This window comes from Phacochoerus africanus, chromosome 8 (assembly GCF_016906955.1).
Source record: "Phacochoerus africanus isolate WHEZ1 chromosome 8, ROS_Pafr_v1, whole genome shotgun sequence".
NCBI lineage: Eukaryota > Metazoa > Chordata > Mammalia > Artiodactyla > Suidae > Phacochoerus > Phacochoerus africanus.
This window is the reverse complement of record NC_062551.1, coordinates 151,936,714-151,960,382: the sequence shown is the minus strand read 5'-3', so window position 1 is coordinate 151,960,382 and position 23,669 is coordinate 151,936,714. Positions and strand designations below refer to the sequence as shown.

At 41.1% G+C, this 23,669-nt stretch overlaps 1 pseudogene; it reads right to left on the bottom strand.

Annotated features, from left to right (window-relative positions):
• Positions 1–327: 327 nt before the first annotated feature.
• Positions 328–22,910, bottom strand: LOC125133390 (cytochrome P450 2J2-like; annotated as a pseudogene).
• Between the last annotated feature and the right edge of the window lie 759 nt (positions 22,911–23,669).

The window sequence follows — 23,669 nt, the reverse complement described above, 5'->3', positions numbered from 1 at the left end:
CAGTGGGAATTCCCAAGTGCGACATTCTTTCTAGTCAACTTCTGAGGTTCCCCAAGTCCAGCTTCTAACTCCTATTGACCATTTGGCACCACTTTGACCCAGACCATCTCAACAGGCCAGAAGCAAATCCCCATCTAAGGAAGAAGGCAGAGAAGGAGGCAGATCACAGGTACGACTTTATGATGAACTTTATGGTTTCCGAACCACTTAAAGTCCATTATTTCCTCTGATTTTTACAGCAATTCTTCTTTTGCAGAAGGAATCATAATCCTCTTCAAATCTCTCAGATGAAAAGGCAAATGACTCACATACATCATAACTGATTTGCTCAGGGCCACACTGGAGATGGCAAAGCTGGGGTTTGGACCCAGGTTCCTCTGAGTGCAGTTCCTAGGACCTGTGCTCAGAGGCACTTCATGCTGTCCCCTCACTTCTGAGCAGGAGCCCCTGCCTTGGGGGAGGTGCCCATTCTCCCTTCTTTCCTTCCCCTCCCCCTCCCACAACCTCATGCCCTGGGAATAGCACAGATGTGGTAGGTGACTGGGGAGAGGGTCAGGCCCACCCTGAACTTGAGGCTCAGCTTCTCATTGTCTGGAGGCCTGCAGGAGAATTTTTGTAAAAGGGAAGTAAAGAAAAGGAACAGCTCAGTCCTGGCCAGCTGCTCTCCAAGGCACGCCCGCTTCCCTGCAAGACAAAAGCGTAAAAGGAGTTACCTTCCTGGTGGTGTCTGTGCCCAGCAAGGACTGAGATCTTCTACCATGTCTGGCAAAGCCCGAGCCTGGGGCGGGCCTGCTGGGCCTGGGGCTTTATGGACTCGGCTTGTTAGATCCCAACCACCTGGGTTCCCCCAAGCCCAGAAAGCATCAATCCCCAATCACACACTCCAGAGCCTTCAGGGGTGGGCAGGTGAGGCACAGGTGTGAAGGTTCAGGGTGTAGATGAAGGAAGGGAGGGGCCTGGGTTGACTGTGACTAGAAAGTGGCATTCAGCCTAAAGTCTTTCCAAAACCCATTACCAATCACAAAACACAAGTGCAGATAAAAATCTAAAAATCTGCATTAAGTTTTTCAATTCTTAAAACTGTTGCAAAGTATAAGCAAGTCAATATCAGAACAAGGTGTCTCAAGTACAAGGCATCTATCTTCCTTGTGTCAGGTTCTCCTCCTTAATGACTGGGACTCTCCCTGCCACGGCCCCTCCTGCAGGACAGACCCCCTTTATCAGGCTGTGCTCTGACCCCCACTCCAGGTCTCCACTGCCCCCTCCCCTTCCTAAGTGCCCTCCTTGCCCCACTTGGGCTACAACAGCCCTCACTGGTCTCTACCTCCGTTTCTCTTGTGTGGGTCTGAATAACTTCCTTTCTCCCTAGTGATGCATATTCACTGCAGAAAGGAAAAAGTATTGTGAAAAGTATAAACACAATGAAAGATGTCTGTAATCTCATAAGCCAGACCAAACACTTGTTAACCTCTTAACATATTTTCTCACTCTCCCTGTAAAGATTCTCCTGCACACAGTCACTGGAATTACTTTCTGTAGTTAATCTGTGCTGCTTTATCTACTTTGTATTTTCCCATGTCATAAAATATTCTTGGAAAATCAATGTGTGCATGAGTCTGTTTTGTCCTCTGCTTTAACCAGTTGTTGAGGAAATGAGAGAATAGCTGCAAAACTATTTAACAGGTGTAAACTGACTTTAGAATTATATTGTTCTTACATTGTTTTTGCCTGTGTTTCCTTCGTCTTTATCTCTACCCATCAGAAATAGAACAATGAGGAAATTGGTTAAAACGGCACCAAACCAGCTTCAGTGTAAATACCCAAGATTCTCCTAGAAGAATCCAAATATTCCGAGAAAACTGGACCCAGAGTGCCAGGAACCTAAATTAAAGTACTGGTTCCATCAGTAACCAGCTCTAGGCTATCATTTATTCCTATAAACATAAACATTTCTCACTTACCAAACATGTGAAATAATCTGTCTCCTAATTTTGTTAGGTGCCTGGGGCAAGGATAGAAAATAGAAAGGAGCTGTGAATTTGCTTTTAACATCATGAAAATGAGGGAAACTTGATTTCAAAGTTTTGGTCTGGATTAGAGGAAACATAGACCTTCTCCTTGGTGCTCCCATTAGCTGCCTATCACTAATTAACCAGGTCAGTTACATCACTAGCAAAGTGACTGAACTGGAAGGGTTTTTGGGTAAAGTTCTTCCTTGTCTTACTCTTAGGATCCAATGTTTTTTTTTTTTTTTTTTTTTTAAATGAGGAATCAGCGTCTTGCCTTTCAGGAGCTATTTGTTGCTTTGTTGGATCAAGGGAGTAAACTTAAATGATGAAAAGAGACTATAGATCTGCAATAGTAGGTTTGCCATTTCCCCTGACTGTGCATATATCTTTTTTTTTTTTTTTGTCTTTTTGCCATTTTCTTGGTCTGCTCCCACGGCATATGGAGGTTCCCAGGCTAGGGGTCTAATCAGAGCTGTAGCCACCAGCCTACACCAGAGCCACAGCAACGCAGGATCCGAGCCGCATCAGCAACCTATACCACAGCTCATGGCAATGCCGGATCCCTAACCCACTGAGCAAGGCTAGGGATCGAACCTGCAACCCATGGTTCCTAGTCGTATTCATTAACCACTGACACAATGGGTACTCTGATTGTGCATATATCTTAATTCCACCCCAGACTGTCTTTTCCATGAGAAAGGAGGAGGGGTCCACACCCCATCCCTTCAGGGAGGCTGTCTTTACAAAGTTCTGGACCCAGAGACAGGCAAAACAACTGTGCACCAAAGATGGGAGTTTGGTGGGAAGAAACTTGACAGTGGTATTGATATTTTAACTCAGTGTATGTTGCAGATTTCTCTTTCCTGTTCTATTGGCGAGGCCTCATTTTGGCACAGCTGAGGGAATCCCCGAACTGTGCCTTCTCTGAATTTCATTCTTCTCAGGCAGAGAGACTGACAGTGAGACCGCCTGATTACAACGATGGCTCCATACCCCCTTCCCTGTACTGTACTATTTGCAATATGATTTCTTAACCCTTATCATAAAAAAAATTGTAGCATTCTCCCTTCCCCTTATGACCTGCATGGGCAATAGAATGCAGTGAGATGATGGTTGTGTCTCCAGCCTGACCCTTAGGGGGCGCTGTGTGCTTCTATTCTCCCTCTTGGGATCTTACCTTCATCTTCCACATGTGCATCAGCTGGGCTAGCTTCTTGGAGGATGAGAGGTAACTTAAACCCCACTGTCCCAGCTGAGGTCATCCTGGATCAGTCTTCAGAATCTTGACCTCCCAAAAAGGCAAGAGAGCCCAGTCAAGATCAGTTGAGCTCAAAGCTGCACAGCAGGAAAAAAAAAAAAAAAAAAAAAAAAGGCTGTACAGCAGATAGGTGAGCAATAAAACATACTTACTCTTTTAAATCACACACTTAAAACTACCTTTGTTATACAGCAATGTAATAATTGATAAATATAATATGAACCAGGTGAATCTTAAAATGCAAGGGCCTTTAAATGGAAAACTGAGATACATTCTAATTGTGCAAGAAAGAGCACTAGATGAAAACTTCAGTCTTAGTCCTTGTTCTGCCAATTCCTGGGGCACGTGATCCAGGATAAGTAACAACTCTCTGTTACTCCTAGTTTCCTTACATTAAAAGACACTGATCCATTTCCTCTTTAACCTTTAATAACTGGGTTGCTGAAGGATTAAATGAGATAATTTACTTGCAAAGGAAGTCTGTAATTAAAACGGTATGTTACAACTCCCAATACCAAAATAAAGCAAGACAAAAATATTTATAATACTGAAATATGCAACTGAAACTTTGAACTCTAGTATGAAACCTGAAGCTCTTGTAGACATGGGGGCTGTTAGATATTCCTATATCTCATGTCTGCTTTCATATTAGGAAGTGACTTGTCCAATGTGAACAAAGGTGACACAGAACCACAAGGAGAAAGACAAAGAAGACCTAATCAGAATCAGTCCAGATATACTCAGGACAGTGTCCTATGGCAGGAAAGCCTGGGCTCTGGATCACACCTACATGGGTTTAAATTCTAAGCCCTTCCATCTTGTGTCTTAGCTTGTCTCGGAAAATCAATCTACATTTAGTTTTAAACTAATGATAAGAAAACTATCAGGAATTTCAGAATGTCCACTGAAATTTAGCATTTAGTTACATTTTTGAAGAGATACTGCCGGGGAGAGCATGGGCTATAGTTGTGGATAAATCTGGTTAACATTGAGTTCTAGCTCTGCCACAGAAAATTTAAGACTTTAGATGCCATAGTTGATCCTGCTAAGCATCAGCTTTTTTTTTTTTTTTTTTTTAATCTGAAGAGTGGTGATTAGAATTTGAACCTTGTAAGTTTACATTAGAACACATACTCTGGAGTGCAGATTTCCTTTTTATTCTACTTAATTCGCTGTTGTATTGTCAGGGCTGAATGCTTGACACATAATAGGTGCTCAGGAAACATATTTAGACTGAAAGAACTAGGAAATTACTTGAAATGATCTCTGCAACATACCTAACTCATTACCTGGGATACACTAAGAATTTTTCTTACTCATTTTACAAGGATAAGAGTTAAAACACCCTTTTGGAACAGGCTGTCTTGGAAACGTGAGAGAGAGAAAGTTTTAATGTATCCCTTTTTGTAGTTTTCAAGCTGCGTACCAAGGAATTGCATTAACTAGATTATAAAATGGTTATTAAAATTTTAGAAGGGGCAAAAGGACCTCTTCATGGGGCACTTGCAGAGTAGAATTCCACCTAGTTAAGCCTGTGGCACTTGGGTCACTCCTGATGCCCATAAAGAGAAGCAAGCAGCCCCTTTCCTTGCCCCCCACCCCACTCCCTTCTTAGAAATTACCTCCTGCTTTGTGTGAATGGATGGTTAAAAGGAACTTGGGAAATTAAAAAACTCAATAAAAATGGCAATTGACCAACTTCCTTTGTGGGTAATAGGCAGGATCTGAGTTTCAGAACAACGTGAAGCTGAATCTCCATCAGAGTCAAGCAGGGGCTTAGGAAGTAAGGGCATCAGTCCTGGTGATGCTCTGCGCAGGGAATCCTGAGGGGCAACTAACTGAAAGAAGTTGCTTGGCAGGGCTATCTGGAGGGTTTTCAACTAAAGCAAAGACTTCCCCTTGCTGAAGTAAAGGGGAAGGGCTGAGAGAAGGACTCCAGCTTCCCACATTCCTATTTATTGCCACTCACCTACTGAGAAAGGCAGAAAGGCTTCCCGTTTCTTAAACTTTCCATTCTCCAGAAAATGCTCTGGATTGAATGTGTCTGGGGTGGCCCACTCTGCGGGGTCCCTGTGCAGTGCAGTCAAGTTGGTCAGGACTGTGGTCCCCTGGAAAAGACAGCAAAGACTCAGGCAAGGTTTGACCCACACAACACACCTGAGTAAAGGGGGAGCCGTCCCCAGGTCTCCCACCAAGGCTACAGTACCCTGAACCCCCTCAATGCCCCAAACCCACCATCTTCAGAACCTAACCCCTCAGACCCTGCTCTATGCCATGCACAGCCTACAATGATGGACTGGAATTGTCTGCTGGGAATGTTACCAGGGAGGTGTGATTACTCTTGACTGTAGGTGGATCTCTACAGGGACCTGTCAGGGCAGGCCATGAAGGGAATGTGTGTGCATCAATGAGAGAATAATGAGACAATGGCCAGTCAGGCCTGTTCTAAAATCAACCCAGCTGCTTAATGAAGTGATAACTATGCAAGCTCTTCTAAGGTAAAAATGTATTTCCTTCATCTCTGCTTCTTTACTATCTAGTACATTTTCTTCCCTCCACTACCCAGCAAATTCCACAGAAGGTTTAATTATAGAATCCAGTTGTCCAGGGAAAGGAAGCATGAGCAAGAAACCCAGGAGTTGGAGATCAGTTGTGGCTCAGTGGTAATGAAGCTGACTAGTATCCATGAGGATGTGGGTTTGATCCCTGGCCTCGCTCAGTGGGTTAAGGATACAGTGCAGCCATGAGCTGTAGTGTAGGTTGCAGACTCAGTTCAGATCTGGGGTTGCTGTGGCTATGGCTGTGGTTGTAGCTGTAGGCCAACAGCTGCAGCTCTGATTCAACCCCTAGCCTGGTAACTTCCATATGCCACAAATGTGGTCCTAAAAAGACAAAGAAAGAAAGAAAGAAAACCAGGAGTCACTCTTAATGCCTCTCTTTCCCTCACTCTGCCTTCATCCAATCATTCAGCAAGGTGGTCAGTTTCACTTGGTTCTGTCACCTCTGTTTTAGGTCCACCACTACCTCCTTGGGCTAGGTGACCACCTTGCTTGGCTAAACTCCTACAGTAGTTCCATAGCTATGTCCCATATTCTCTCTTGCCCCTTCCACTGTGCTCTACATGCTGAAAACAGAGTGAGCTTTGAATACGATTTATGCATGTCATTCCCATCCACTTTCCACACCTAGAACTTGATGGATAATCTTCAATAGCTCCACCTCCCTTAGATCAAGGAGCCCTGTCTGAGGCCCTCCTCCTGCCTGCACCACATCAGACTTCTCAAACAGGGGACATATTCCTACTCATATCCAGGCCTCTTTACATGCTGTTCACCTTGCTGGAATGTCCTTCCTCCCCACTTTGTCACTGAGTTAACTCTGAAGGCTCCTTTTATCCTCAGTGAAAACATCGCTTCCTTTTGGAAGCTTTACTCTCTCCATCCTTCTCTACCTATCGCAGCTAACCTGCATCATTCTAGAAACCAGTGACTGTTTTTCCTTGGGCAATTATCATGGTTTATAATTATAAACTTGCATGAGTTGTCTTCCCAGACCTGAATGTTTTAGGTGCCTAATAAACATCTGTTTAATTAATATAATAACTCCCACTTTGAGCCCTTTCTATTCTAAACACTAGATGAAATGTTTTATGTGCATGACTTCATTTTAGGTCCACCTGAGAGATAGGTTTAAGTGTGTTTACACATATATAATTTGAAGCTCTGAGAAATTGAATAAAGTGTCCAGAGTTACTGGTAGAGGGCAGTAGAACCATGATTTGAACTAGGAAATTTGACATCAAAGCTATGACCCCCAACTTGTACAACATTCAGTCAATGAGATGTTTCATTTCCCAGGAATGACTCTTTAAGATATTAAAAATTACTGGTAGAACAAGTCTGTTGAGCCAGGCTTGTTCCCTTGAGCTAAATTAATTTCTATAAAAATGCAAAGAGCATCTGTGAAATCATTTACACCTCGATTTTACCCACAAGTTGGTCCATCTTTAAGAAAATAGTGAGTGCTATAGCTGCAGTAGTAGTTGCTTTTCCTGGCTCTGCAGGGATGGTAACCAAGGGGTATCCCATGGGGGAGCTCCTCTGGTTCTGCTTCTTGAGGTCATCCCCAGTGTGATACAAACAGACGGACTTAGACACACTGGAGTGAATCCATAGAGGCTCACCAAGGTGGTGAGAAAGCACAGGAAGGGTAAATGTGCAGTGTGGGCTCTTTAGCACTTGGTCTGGTGAAGCACTTGGTCTGTTTTAACACTTGGTCTGGTTTAACAATGAACAGATATTGTACATGTTCAGAGCTGTAGAAGTGGAGACCCAGCAGAGAAAGGATCCTGTTAATGGGGAAAGGCAAGGGGATCAGGGGTGGTCAGACCTCACAGAACTGACCTTTGAAGGGTGCGGAGCAGTTCAGAGGCTCTAGTGAGAGTGTATTTGGGGAACTACAAGGCTAGAGTTAGGCTGCCTTGCCCAGGCAGTGGATGAGATGGAGGAAGGGGGATGAGGCTAATGGAGAAGGGTCTTGCATGGCCTTCAGAGTTTCTTCTACACAGAGCAAAGCGACAGTGCTCAATTGGTCTTTCAGAAGGGATGCCATCTTGGTACCTGGCTGGGAGGTGGAGACTGGAGCTGAGGGAGTTGACCTGTAGGGAGGGAACAGAATGGGAGTGTCAGACTCAGTGAAAGTGGGTCTGAGAAACAAGTTGGTGGGCTCAAGTGTATTTCATGGAACACCCCACATGGGGATGAAGGGAGCCAGGAACCAACTCAGAGGTTTCTGGGGCAGCCCTTGAGAGACCCTATTAGACACTTGAGCGGTTTGCACAGGTAATCCTAAGTGGCTTTAACACATATGGTTGAGAGTGCAGTAGCAAGGTGTGGGCTTGGGGGAAAGAAAGGGTGAGAGAGAGGCAGGAGCAGTGGCTGGAGTCAAATCTGAAAGGCTTTGCTTGTGACGTTGCTCACAAAAAATAAGATGATCCAGGATTGACTGCCTTCTTTTACTAAGAAATACGAAGAAAATTAAAACACCTGCTGATAATGCTGATCAGTCTTGAGCATGATGCACTTGTCATCTGTAACACAAACTTTTTCTTCGGGGAAACTAAAAAATGTATCAAATATATTTATCTTCTGAATTAAGTAAACAATTTTTTTTTTAGCCTGTGGCTATTCATTCATTGTTTCCAAGAGCAGATTGATAAAGTTCAAGGGTTTATTTTTAATATCCGCTTAAGGATACCAGAAGAGAACAGGTTCAGTGAGGGGTTTAGCAGAAGAGGGAGTAGGGGTATTCAATTTGTAGTTTCTTCACTACATCCAGGCAGTGGGGGGTTCATTTTGCAGCTCAGGAGGGAGCCCACAGACAGAATGTAGATTTTAGAGTCCCAGAAAACAATAAAAAAGTGCACTGTGAATAGTGGCCACTAGGGGGCACAGGAGAGCTGCCTGCCTAGATCCTAAGAGTGGTGGGCAGAGTGAGAGCATGATTTCCTTTGAGAAGACTGGGAATTTAACAGGGACCCAGTGAGTACTATTGCAGGGGAGAATCTTTCAACGTCAAAGTAAAGCAACTCCTGTAGGGAAAACATGGTGTAGTACAAAAAAGATGAGCCTGGGAATCAGAACAGCTGTTTCTGGAACCCAGCTCTTGTCACTATATAGCTGAGAGAACTTATGCAAGATTAATCACTTTCTGAGCCTTGGCTTTCAAATTTATAAAATGAGAATAACAGGATATTCTGAGGACTGATCAAGACATTTTGAAAGAGCCTGTATGGTCTATGGTACATAATCACTGTTTAATCAGAACTGGTCCCTCTCTCTCTACTGTTCTGATACTTAGTACTGCTCAGGCTTGGCTTGGTTTCCCTTGCGAAATGATAGTCCCATCATGTGCTATAAGTCAGAGCTGGAAGCACACCTGTGAGGATATTATGCTAGAAACACCGGCACTAATGTCAAATTGGTTCAGGTGGTTTCAAATTCTCCTTCAGAAGCAGAAATTTCCAAAGTGTAATATGGCAGGTCCCTAGTCCTATGAGAAGCACTCCAAAGGGAAAGAAAAGGCAAAGTCCTTTTCTTTCTATGCCATGCATACTCCTCATGGCAAAGTCTGAGGCCTGATGCTTGTAGTAACCCCAAGGCAGTTCACACTGCACATCATGGAGTAAAAACACTGAGCAACCTCACAGCTAAGAAAGTCAGGCTTTGCCTAAATACACTTGATAGAAGAATCCCATGCACACAAAAAACAAACAAAAAAAAGTACTTAATCAGAGATAATATTGTTCTCTCCCCATTTAGGTGATTCCCTTGGACAAGAATACATGTCACTTTTCCAGTTGAGATTCCTACCATTTTAAAAGCATAAACTTGTAGATCTGAGGCTGCACATAGGACCCTAATTACCTTGGGCAGGTGGTATCCAGCCAGGGTGGTATCGGCTGCTACCTGCCTGGGTGCATTCATGGGGATGATGTTGCCCATTCTCTGCACTTTGTGGATGACAGCGTTGGTGTAGGGCATGGACTCTCGAGCTGCTGTGTTCGGCCGCTGTGATTTGCCAAGCACCCTGTCAATCTCAGCTTGGACTTTCTCTGGAAAAGCAAAGGAAGTTCTAATATTCTATTAGTCATAACTTTCCTTGAGCCTGGTTAAGCTAAGGAATGGAATAACCAGGATCATGATGGCTAAAGTTATAGTAGGTTCTATAGACTGTACTTTCTCAAAGATGATGTGCGTGGAAAGTGGGCCCTGGTTTAGGACAAATCTGTTGAAAATTCTCTACAACATTCTTGCTCTAAGTTACTGAAAGTGTTTGAGCCTCTGTTTTCTCTTCTTATTAGTGGGGATAAATCAACTTTTATCTTTAGGATTTTGGGGATGTACAGGAATTGATTTAGAGGAGCATCCCAAAAGTAAGAGAAACTCTACTAATTGTGCCCCAACAAGTGTTTTTCTCTTTTTCTACAGTAACAGAGATTTTGGGTAGATACTTGGTTGCTCAGCTAAAGACTACATTTCCCAGATTCCCTTGTGACTAAGTTCTGGCCAATGGAATGTATATAGAAGGACCTTTAATGCTGGGAACCTGCCCTTAAAAGGAGGATGTGTGCTTCCTTCTCCTTCTTCCCTTCCTACTTTGCAGGAAAGCAGGCTCAATGGTGAGCCATCTCTGAAAGTGTTTGCAAGGACATCATTCTAGATGCACCGGAAGGAGCTTGGACCCCGAAGGGTTCTCCTGAGAACAGCTTAGATTTTCTCATTGGAGAGAGATACAAACGTCCATTTTTTAAATTGCCCATTTAAAATCTTTTACAATTGTGGTAAAATACGCATAATACAAAATTTACCATCACAGCCATTTTAAATGTACAGTTTAACAATGTTAAGCATATCTGTATTGTTATGCAACCAATCTCCACAACATTTTTATTTTGCAGAACGGAAACTTGACTCTGATTCAAACACAACTCATTTTCTCCCGCACCCAGCCTCTGACAGCCACTGTTTACTTTCTGTTTCTAAGAATTTAACCACTCTTGATATCTCATTAAAAAAATCATATAGTATATATCTTTTTTTACTAGATTATTTAATTGAGCATAACTTTCTCAAGGTTCATCCATTTTTTTTGCACATATCAGAATGTTTCCTTTTTTTTTTTTTTCCTCCAGAATGCACCCATGGCATGCAAAAGTTTCCCAGCCAGGGACTGAACCTGTGCCACGGTAGTGACAGTGCCAAATCCTTTACTGCTAGGCCACTGGGAACTCCATAATGTTTCCTTCTTAAGACTGAATAGTATTTCATTACATTATGCCTTTTGCTTATCCATTCATCCATCTATAGATACTTGGGTCTCTTCTACCTCTTATGCCATTTTAAGCCATTTTTTGGACCTCTATAGAGAAGCTAAAATTATATCCTGACTAGGTGGCTTTTAAGCTTAAAAAAATGTAGTTCCCAATTGCAAATGCATATTACTTCATGACTCAGGAAAAATAACAAAAAATAAAAAACAAAAAATATACACACATATAAACCATGCTCTTATGTATATATATAAGGAAAGAAAGAAATTTTCAAGACTTAAAAAGACTTAACTTGGCGTTCCCTTTGTGGCTTAGTGGAAACAAATCTGACTAGCATCCGTGAGGTTGCAAGTTCAATCCCTGGCCTCGCTCAGTGGGTTAAGGATCCAGCATTGCCATGAGCTGTGGTGTAGGTTGCAGGCACGGCTCGGACCCTCATTGCTGTGGCTGTGGTGCAGGCTAGCAGCTACAGCTCCAATTTGACCCCTAGCCTGGAAACCTCCTTATGCTGTGGGTGCAGTCCTAAAAAAGACAAAAAACAAACAAACAAACAAAAAAAACAAACAAAAAAACCCAAACAGAAAAATTTAACCTTAGTATATAGGAAGCACTCTGCCCTTTCTAAAATAATTTATGTTAGGAAAATGTTGTACTTGATCTACTAAATTGGCTTTATATCTTATTAATAAAATGTTACCCTCAGTTTGAAAAACTGTTTTCTAATGATCCTGTCCTTGATCTACTCAAAGAGTTCTGAGACCTGGGGAAAGAAACACGGTTCTAACAGTCACTGTCCTGCAACGGACTGCAGCCCGTGAGGCAGATATTTCAATGATGTGTGAAGTAAAGGATGAGTAAAGTAAGGGAGGGACATTAGGTCATCTCTAGAGGAAGGAAGTGCTCGTAATTTCCTAAAAGACAGGGAAAAGGAGTTCCCGTCATGGCGCAGTGGTTAACGAATCTGACTAGGAACGATGAGGTTGCGGGTTCGGTCCCTGCCCTTGCTCAGTGGGTTAATGATCCGGCGTTGCCGTGAGCTGTGGTGTAGGTTGCAGACGCACCTCGGATCCTGCGTTGCTGTGGCTCTGGCGTAGGCGGGGGGCTACAGCTCTGATTCGACCCCTAGCCTGGGAACCTCCATATGCCACGGAAGCCCCCCAAAGAAATATCAAAAAAAAAAAGCCAAAAAAAAAAAAGACAGGGAAAACATCTTAGAGGTGGTTGTGTTTGAGCCAATTCTTTAAGGATAGCTAGTGGTTTACTGTGTAAAGAAATTATGGAAATACATCTTGTATTATCCTTCTAGGGAAGAGCAGGTGTGATGACCAAAAGGCACAGATTAGGGCAGTGCAAAGTAAACACCATTAGATTTAGTGGGGCCACCATGCAGGGTGAGAAGACTTGAGGCTGGACAGGCAAAAAGAGGCAGATCAGAGAATGTGATATAATAGATGAGGGTGTTTGAACATTGTCCACAGGGTGATGGAAGACATGACTTAAAAGGAGGGGAGGATGTGCCCAGATTTCATAAGTGATTGGAATGGGACTCTTTCCTGGAACTCAGAACAACGTCAATGGCCTTCACTGTTGCCCCATGGACTCTACTTTCCTGAGGGCAGGGATATGTTATATGTGTGTTATGTGGACCCATCACAACCTGTCCTACCTGTCTCCTTACCCTACCAGGCTAGCCTCTGGCCTCACCTCTAGGGCAGTGTGTTCCAGGAGACCCCATCCTGACCTGTCCAGACCTTTCTACTGATGTGCTCACCTTGGATTTCGGGGTACAGGGCCATGTAGAGCAGACCCCAGTGCATCATTGTCAAAGTTGTCTCAGTTCCAGCAACAAAGGGGTCCAGGGTGGTGAAGATGAGGTTTTCGTCATGGAAACTTGAAGTAACATCACCCTTATGCTAGAAAGTAAAATGATTATTGGTTTGTTCAGACAGATTTTGGTTGTCACAACACGTTGGGGGGTCATCCTAGAGAGAACGTGGAAGGAGAGACCCTGGAGAAATGGACTTTCCCTTTGGCCATCGCAGGAGGCATAAGCTCATTACTGCAATATCATTAGCATCCCCGAGCCCCAAGTGCTGGAAGCTTTTGTTACCTTTGGTGGATGAAAATCAAGGCAATTATTTTTAAGCCATAATCTGGGAAAATCTATTAGTACTCCTGAAAAAGAGCCTTGGGTGCCAGTATTATTATTATTACTCACCTCATTAACTATTTGCATGACTTGAAAGAGTTACTATACTTCTCTGTGTTTCAGTTCTATGACCATAAAATAGAAATAACAATACTCACCCTTAAGATGCTATCGTGAATTAGGAGAGATAGAAAGAACATGTGCAAATCTTCAACGAATGTTTGTATTGATACCAAAAAGAACAAACTGCATTTCTCTAAAGTGCAACAATTCACACATCCCCTTGTTAATCTTTTCCTTTCTAGTTTAAAGTTCTCTGATCCCAACAGCCTTTCCTCATGGCATTGCAGCATCTCTACCACCTTCCTGAAGAAGCTTCAAGGCATCCACATTCCTATTTGTGTGGTCCCTCACCTTCATGCCTCATAACAAGTGATGTCTCCTCTTCAGAGGAAAAGTCAGTGCTCCCATTAATGTTATGCCAATAAGGTGAAATAAGAGAGCAGGTAGAAAGAAATATAAATTCTCCCAACTTGAGGAGAAGGAACAAATAATCTGATGGGTCAAAGATGATGAATCTGATGCAGTGATAGGTATTCACCAGAGGGGTTACTGTGGTAAAGGCTAAACATTCAGTTTGGTATTTTTCCTGCTTCTTTCCTATTATATAGGAAAGCAGATGATATGGGGATGAAAAAGGAAGTCAAAGTCCCTCCCCTGTGACAGTAAACTCTGGCATCTGATTCAGCTTTACTTCTATTCTGAACTGGGGAGCTGGGGGAAGGGGTAGGAAACTGGGCACAGGTCTAAGTGATAATGAAATAATGCTTGTATTTCCTTTTGTGTAAAACTCCTTCAGACATGGGCAGAGGGTAAAGAAGAGATCACGAAAAGGCTATATGTAGGCTTTCCTAAGACCTCGAGCCAAATGATGTTAAATTTCAACCTTTATTTCTAATTGGCTCATCAATTCTGAATTAATGTTTTTCTACACTCTATTTTTTAACCCCTGCAGCAGGCTGAAGACCTACAAGGATGTTCATATTCTAATCTCTGGAATCTGAGCCTGGTATCTCACATAGCTGAAGAAACTTCATAGATATGATTAAGTTAAGGATTTGGTATGGGAAGATTTTCTTAGATAATCCCAGTGGGCCCAATATAATCCCAAGAATCTTCAAAAGAGGGAAGCCAAAAGGTCATTAAAGAGATGTGAGGATGGTGGCAGAAAAGATGCTACATCAATGGCTTTGAAGACAGAGGAAGGGGTCCTCAGTCAAGGAGTGCAGGCAGCCTCTAGAAGCTGACTGTCAATCAATGGGTTCTTCCTCCAGAAGAACAGCCCTGCCAATATCTTGGCTCCAACCCAGTGAAACTGCTTTCAGACTTCTTCCAGAATTATAAAAGTATAAATTTGTGTGGTTTTAAGCGCCCAAGTCTGTGGTAATTTATTACAGAAGCAATAATTAACTAGAATACCCTCATTTGCTCTTTAAGGTAAAAATTCAGGAAATAACTCTGGCTTCCTCACCTTTTCTATTTCCTAGAGGTAAGCATCAATGAAGTCTCTTGCTTCAGCAGGATTCCAATCTCTCCTGTGGTTTTCAATCACATGGGCAACAAACATTTTCAGTTTCTCCCAATTACTGAAGAGGGTTTGGTGGGGTCCAGGAAGGAATTTCATTATCCGTGGAAAGATGATGTAGAGCTGATTGAGAAAAACAAGACAATTGCAGAGACAAGGTGGTGCCAGTTTCCACTTTTGAAGACAAAATCAGTTATCTCTGACTCCAGAGGTGGGCATGGCCCACTGCCACTGGGGATCCCTGAACAAGAACCACTTTCAGCCCCAACCACCTCAGAGGGCACGACAGAGGAGGACATTGTGACAAACACCACCTTTTGTTGCTCTCTCACCCCTGGGAGCACACTGGCCCTGCTTGCTGCCACTGCTGAATGCTCTGGTCAGTGCCCACACACTTGAACTCTGTCACTTCCCAGGAACCTGCAACTAGGAGCAACCTGTGCAGCACCTCCTGTGTAGGCTAAGTGAGACAGGATGCTTCTTGCATGGTCTGCAGATGGCAGGGGAAAGCCACTGCAGTTACACTGACTCCAGAGGTGGGTGTGGCCCACTACTGCTAGGGGTCCCTGAACAGGCACCACTTGTGGCTCCAATCGCCTCAGAGAAGGGCATTGCAATTGAACACTACCTGTTGTTGCTCTTACTCCTCTGGGAACTCACACATGCTGCTGCTGCCACTGCCAGATGCTCTGGACACCTCATAAATCTCCCTAAGGCTCATTACCACTTCCCAGGGCCCTGCAACTAGGAGTAGCTTGCACCACCTTCCTGAAGGTTCTTTCTGTTATTAAGAGCCCAGCAACCAGGCACTGACTACTAGCCCCACCCACTGGCTCCTTCTCCCTGGAAACACACTTAATACCCTGGGGATAACACCAAAGAAAGAGATAGCAAATATCCAAACTCCCGTGCCAAAAATAAATAGTAATCCCTCACAAAATACAAAAGGGTGCTCTTGCCTTAAAGTAGTCCTTCAAGACTACAGGTTGGCTTCCCTAAACTCATAGAAAAAGAAAAACGTAAGCAAGATGAAGAAGCTCAGAAATGATTCCAGGTTACATGAAGAGAATTCACTGAAGCAGCAAATGATGAAACATACCTGTGCAACCTGACAGACATTGAGTTCAAAAGGGAGATAGTGAAAATACTGAAGGAATTAAGACTGAATATCAAGGAATTAAGAGTGGATATGAGCAGTAGTGCAGATTCCTTTAGAAAGGAAATAGAAAATATAAGGAGGAACTAAGAAAAAGAAAATTCATTTACAGAGATGCAAACTAAGCTAAAGGCAGTAAAGAGCAGAACAAATAATGCATGGAAATGAATTAGTGACTCGAAAGATGGAATAATAGAAATCACCCAATCAGGATAGCAGACAGAAAACCAAATGAAAAAAATATGAAAGCAATATGGGATCTATGGGATAATATAAAGTGGGCCAATCTACACATAATAGGAATTCCAGAAGGAAAGAAAAAGACAAGGGGATTGGAAATACATTTGAAGAAATTATAGCTGAAAACTGTCCAAATCGAAAGGAAACTGATACCAAGATACAGGAAGCACAGAGGGCCCCAAACAAGTTGAACCCAAATAGGCCCACACCAAGACATATTATAATAAAAATGGCAAAAGTTAAAGGCAAAGAGGATTCTAAAGGCAGCAAGAAAAAAAACTAAGCATTAATTATAAGGAGACCCCCCATAAGGCTATCAGCTAATTTCTCTACAGAAACACTACAGGCCAGAAGGGAGTGGCAAGATATATTTAAAGTTATGAAAGGAAAAAACTTGCAGCCTAGAATACACTATTTAGCAAGAATATCATTAAAATGGAAGAGGAAATAAAGAATTTCTCGAACAAACAAAAGCTAAAAGAGTACAGCAATACTAAACACATTCTAAAAGAAATACTGCAAGGGCTTCTCTAAAAACAAAACAAAACAAAAAGAAATAAGATAGAGGAAACCACAGATAGAAAGAAATCACGTAAATAAGCCAGCATACAGATCTAAAAAAGAAAAAAATAATAATATAAAAGCAATGATAAACACAAGGAACAGCAAAAGGACAAACATGAAGATGTTAAAAAAAGGACCACAAAATCACAGGATGTGGAGAAGGAAAGTAAGAAAACATAGACTCTTTTTTTTTTTTTTTCAATAATGTGTTTGAACCTATATTACTATCAGGCTAAAGCAAGCAGATACAGGAAGGGGTTAACATACTGAAAAAAACAGGGCAACCACAAATAAAAACCAAACATTATACTCACAAAAACTGAACAGAAAAGTACTCAAGCATAAAATAAATGGAAATCATCCAGCCAAAAAAAAAAGAAAGGAAGAAAGGAGAAACAGAATCAACTGGAAAACAAGGTTTAAAATGGGAATAAATACATATCTATCAATAATCACCTTAAATGTCAGTGGACTGAATGCTCCAATCAAAAGACACAGAGTGGCAGTTCGGATAAAAAAGTAAAAACCTACAATCTGCTGTCTACAAAAGACCCAACTTAGGGCAAAGGACACATATAGATTGAAAGTGAGGGGATGGGAAAAGATATTTCTTGACAATGGACAAGACAGGAAAGCAAGGGTTGCAATACTCATGTCAGACAAAATAGACTTTAAAATGAAGGCCATAAAGAAAGACAAAGAAGGACACTACTTAATGGCTAAAGGATCCATTCAAGAAGAGGATATTACAATTGTCAATATATATGCCCCTAATATAGGAGCACCTAGATACCTACAACAACTACTAACAGACAGAAAAGGAGAAATTGATGAGAATACAATAATAGTAGGAGACTAACACTCCATTCACATCAATGGACAGAACCTCTAGACAGAAAATCAATAAGTAAACAGAGATCCTAAATGACACAATAGAAAAGTTAGACTTCATTGACATTTTAAGGACATTACATCCAAAAAAATCAGAATATATATTCTTCTCAAGTGCACATGGATCATTCTCAAGGACTGACCACATATTGGGGCACAAAACCAACCTCAAAAAATTTAAGAGTCAGAAATTATTTGAGGTATCTTCTCTGACCACAATGGCATGAAACTAGAAATCAACCACAGGAAAATAAATGAGAAAAAAACTAACCACATGGAGACTAAACAACATGTTACTAAAAAACCAATGAGTCAAAGAGGAAATCAAGAAGGAAATTAAAAAATACCTCAAGACAAATGATAATGAAAACACAACCACTCAAAATCTATGGGATGCAACAAAAGCAGTGCTTAAAGGGAAATTCATAGTGATACAGGCCTTCCTCAAAAAAGAAGAAAAAAATCTCAAATTGAAAACCTAACCCACAACCTAAATAAATCAGAAAAAGAAGAACAAACAAAACCCAAAGTCAGCAGAAGGAAGGAAATCATAAAGATAAGAGAGGAAATCAATAAAACAAAAAGAAAAAAGAAAAAAGATCAATAAAACCAAGAGCTGGTTCTTTGAAAAGGTAAACAAAATCAACAAACTTCTGGCCAGACTCACCAAGAAGAGGGAAAAAACCCAAACAAAAGAAGAAATGAAAAAGGAGAAATCACAATGGATACTGCAGAAATACAAAAAACCAAAAGAGAGTACTATAAACGATTGTATGCCAACAAATTTGACAACCCAGAAGAAAAGGACAACTTTCTAGAGACTTACAGCCTGCCAAAACTGAATCAAGAAGAAATAGACCAACTGAACAGACCGATCACTACAAATGAAATTGAATATGTCATAAAAATACTCCCTACGAATAGAAGTCCAGGACCAGATGGCTTCACAGGCAAATTCTACCAAACAAACAAAGAGGAACTTATACCCATCCTCCTTAAACTTTTCCAAAAGTCTGAAGAAGAAAGAACACTCCCAAAGACATTCTATGACAGCACCATCACCCTAATTCCAAAACCAAAGACACCACCAAAAAGGAAAATTATAGGCCAATATCTCTGATGAATATAGATGCAACAATTCTCTACAAAATTTTAGACAAATGAATCCAACAACATAAAAAGAAATCATACACCACAACCAAGTGGGATTCATCCCAGGTTCACAAGGATGGCTCAACATAGGCAAATCAATCAATGTCATATACCGCATTAACAAAAGAAAAGTCAAAGACCATGCAATCATCTCAGATGCAGAAAAAGCATTTGACAAAGTCCAACATCCATTCATGATAACTCTTACCGATGCATATATAGAAGGAACATAATTTAACATAATAAAAGTCATTTACTACAAACCCACAGCAAATATAATACTCAATGGAGAAAAGCTGAAAGCCTTCCCACTAAAATCTGGAACAAGACAAGGATGTCCACTCTCATCCCTTTTATTCAACATTTTTGTTGAATAAATAGGGAGTCCTAGCCAAAGCAATTAGATTAACAAAAGAAATAAAAGTTATCCAAATTGGAAGAGTTAAAATTGTCACTCTATGCAGATGACATGATACTACACATATAAAACCCTAAGGACTCAACCCAAAAACTACTCGAACTGATCAACAAATTCAGCAAAGTATCAGGTTATAATATTAACATGAAGAAATCAGTCACATTTCTGTATACTAACAATGAAATATTAGAAAAGGAATGCAAAAATACAATACCTTTTAAAATTGCACCCCAAACAATCAAATACCTGGGAATATTCCTGACCAAGGAGGTGAAAGACTTATATGCTGAGAACTATAAAACATTTATCAAGGAAATTAAAGAGGATTCAAAGAAATGGGAGGATATTTCATGCTCCTGGGTGGGAAAAATTAATATTGTAAAAATGGCCATACTACTCAAATCAATCTACAAATTCAATGCAATCCCTATCAAATTACCCATGACATTTTTCACAGAACTAGAACAAACAATCCAAATATTTATATGGAACCACAAAAGACTCAGAATTGCAAAAGCAGTCCTGAGGAACATAAATAAAGCAGGAGGCATAACTCTCCCAGACTTCAGGCAATATTACAAATCCGCAGTAACCAAGACAGTGTGTTACTCGTACCAAAACAGACAGACCAACCAATGGAACAGAAGAGAGAACCCAGGAATAAACCCAGACTCCTACAGGTTAATCTTCGACAAAGAAGGCAAGAATATAAAATTGGAAAAAGACGGTCTTTTCAGTAAGTGGTGCTGGGAAAATTGGACAGCCGCATGTAAATCAATGAAACTGGAACACACTCTCACACCATGCACAAAAATAAACTCAAAATTGCTTAAAGAGTTAAACGGAAGACAAGACACCATCAAACTCCTAGAAGAGAACATAGGCAAAAAATTCTCTGATATCAGCCTTACAAATGTTTTCTCAGGTCAGTCTCCCAATGCACTGTGTAGGGCACAGAGGGGATAAGAGTGCACAGCTAACCATGACCTGCCCTCATGGATCTTGAGAATTAAGCACGAGAGAATGGGTATTGAACACATTACTAACTTTTTTTTATTACTCAATGAATTTATTACATTTATAGTTGTACAATGATCATCACAACCCAATTTTGAAATGATTCAGTTTTTCAAGATTCAATTTCTTCAAGGACTGAAGATTCTTCTCTTTCTACCCTACCATCCACTTCTGGGAAAACTCATTAAGTTGTAAAATTGGAAATGACATCTACTAATAGTAAATTTCTATTTCTTTCTCTCACTCTAGATTGTATATATGTGTGTATTGACTCGGCTGATTTAAAGGCATTTCAAATTAAGCATACAGATGACTGAATTCATGGTGTTTCCCATACAATCCTCATCCAAGCCAGCCTTGTCTTCCTCTAAATGTCCTTCTTTTCTTTACCTATGCATTTTGGTGTCTGCCTCAAAACCTCATTCTCCCCCTGTCTAGGTCATAATGTTACTATATTTTCCTCCTGAATGTTTTAAATCCATGTATATTTATGGCCACTTGTCCTGGTCTAACCAACTGTAATGCCATTTCTTGCCCCCTCCCTAATCCAAGTCACATACCTTCTCTAACCTAAAATGCTACAGTACTCTCTTGCTTTACTGAATTCTTGACATGGCAGGCTAGATAAGTCTTTAATGTGTACTATGTAAGTACACATTGTTGTTAGGATAAAAAGCAACATACTTAATAAGAACTTGCATGAACTATTCCTGGTCAAACTCAGTCACTTCAAATCTCATTAATTCCCTGTTTGCTATACTGGCCACCTTTCAATTCCTCAGTTCATTGCCCTTCTCCTACCTCAGAGCATTTTCATATTCTGTTCCTACTATCTGATGCTTCCTCACTTCATTAAACTAAATGTCACTTACATTAAATTTTCCTGAGTCTCAAGACTAGATTAGATGCCTCTAATAAGAGCAACCTGCTCTTATCTTCATCATATTAAGGTCTTAAATTATTAGAATAATGGATCCTATTTTCCTGAATAGAATGTAAGTTACAGAAAAACAAGGATTTTTGACTGCCCTCCTCACTGTTATATCAAGGTTGTCTAGCACCAGGCTTCACATGGCAGATAATAGAGTTAATGGATGAAGAGCTAATGGATAAAACACTTCAAAGAGGAACTGAGAAGCAGCTGGAAAAAAATGGCATTTTGGTAGAGGAGTAGATTTGAATTTTCACTCAATTTTTAAATGTGTAAGTTTATTCAATAGTCATTTTAATTATTTATGGCCAGCTCTTCTAACGTAGATGAAAGGCTTGAGACACCTAGTGGGGCACAACCTTAATAACAGAGAGAAGGAAACAGGCAGATCATATTATCAGCAGGAGGAAGCAGATGCACTAGGAGAAGGGATTTAAAAGGGAAGCAGAAAGAGAGGAGGAGAACACATGGTCTCTTCCTCTGCTAAAAAAACACATCCCATCATTGAGTGAGGTGAATACTTATCAAATATCCAGAGTGAGGTCATGCAGGTGACAAATCTCTACATCAGTGCTGACCCTGCCAGGCCTCTGAGGCCTCTTCAACAGGAAAATGCAAGCACTCAATTTCTTTCAGGGGCAGGCAGTTTATGATGGGTCTGGTCCTAGGGAGTTTTAGATAATTACAGACACAGTGGCAGCTTTCATAGACCACAGGACATCAAAGATACACATCTTCCAGAAGCTTACTATTATTCTTAAATAAATATTTTCAAATGGAGTTTGTGGGGCATTTCACAAAGTTTTGGTCTTGGTCAACTAGGGCCTCATGATTAAGGGAGAACAACTGAAGAATATTCAGAGAAATCCAGGCTAAAAATGTCCCCATATTTCTTCACCAACTGAAAAATAGTAAAATAGTCACAGTTGAAATTGCACATGTCTGTGTGTCCAGGAAAGGAGGGTGTGTGTGTGTGTTGGGTGGGGGTGTTGAATGGAGGGGAGTCAGGGTGAGCATGTGAGTACTGTGTGCACTTTGGTCTGATGGGAGTGTTTCTCTCTGTTTCCATTCCTTCCAGTTCCAACTAGACTTGGGTTGAACTTACTAAAGGACTTTGATAGTCCTTGTAAACATTTATCCATATTCTCAACCTCCTCAAAATGGAGGGAGCATCCCCCATGTGTCCTGAGAAGCAGACATAAAGATATAACTATAATAAAATCAACAATGGCTCTAACCTCAAGCATCTTGAGTCAAGTGAAGGCAGAGAATTCCAATTGCACATGTGACTCACCAGCAAAGGCTGAGATGTGTTGTTGAGTGAATGTCTGGTAGAGGGAGCATGGACTTGTTAGTAAATCATATCTTTTTGACCAGGAGAGAATGTCCCCTTCCTAAACATGTTGTAGGTGACAGAAAATCACCATCAGGCTGGTGCAGTCATGGAGATGAGCATGAGATCCAGAGCCATGCGCACACTGCACATCTTAACTCCATGACTGAAGCTCTGAGCTCTTGGGACATGGTTTTCAACCTCAGCTCCCAGGCTATAAATTCTGAAAACTTTTCCTCCCACAAGCTCTCTGTGAGGAGAATGAGAGCTGCAATGTGAAAGGCACTTTGTTTTCTGGTACCTGGGAGACAGCCACTTGAGACTCTGGAGAATGAATGGGCCCTGTGTGCAAAGGGACACGGGTGCACTTGCTCATGGTGTCAGAGAGGACATAGCACAGGACAATGTGCAAGAGAGGCTCTTGTGGTCATAGACAACCACTTGCCCTGGGTGCCATGTTAAGAACATTTCATGTAATATCTTCTTTTACGTCATAACAACTCTATGGTAGTAATGATTTTACTCTACTTTCATAAGGAAAATTAGTCATAGCATAAGGAACTTTTATGATATGATCAACTGTGTAAACATGGGTGGGTCACATGACCTCCTGCAGCCTTGGTACAACAATAATGGTGCTGTCTAGCAATTCTAGAGCCCGGTACCAGTCACTGTTCCAACTGTTTACATGGAGGTAAATGGATGACCCACAATCATCCCAGAAGATTTTAGAAGGTAGATAATACTTTCAATGTACAACACCAAAGTCGTTAAAAATGGGACCGTATAAGGGAACCAAGAGGTTAAAAATAAGGTTGTTCAGATTTAAAACAGGCTTAAAATTGGAATGAAAATAGAAAATGAAAGCTCAAAGGATTAGCATAGTAGTTATAAAAGGCAAAGAAAAGTATTATGAGACAGAAGTTTTCATATGATGTATGATGGGTAAAAATTCCAAATGTAGGATTCAGTACTTATATAACAAAGTGGAACAAAATAAATGATGAGATCAAAAAGTTAGAAGTTGAGAGTTGGGGTGACAAGACATTGAACCAGGAGACATAAAACTGAATGAGATTCTACTTAATCTAAGTTCTTAAACTCAAAACCCAACAGAACAGAGACACCAAAAGAG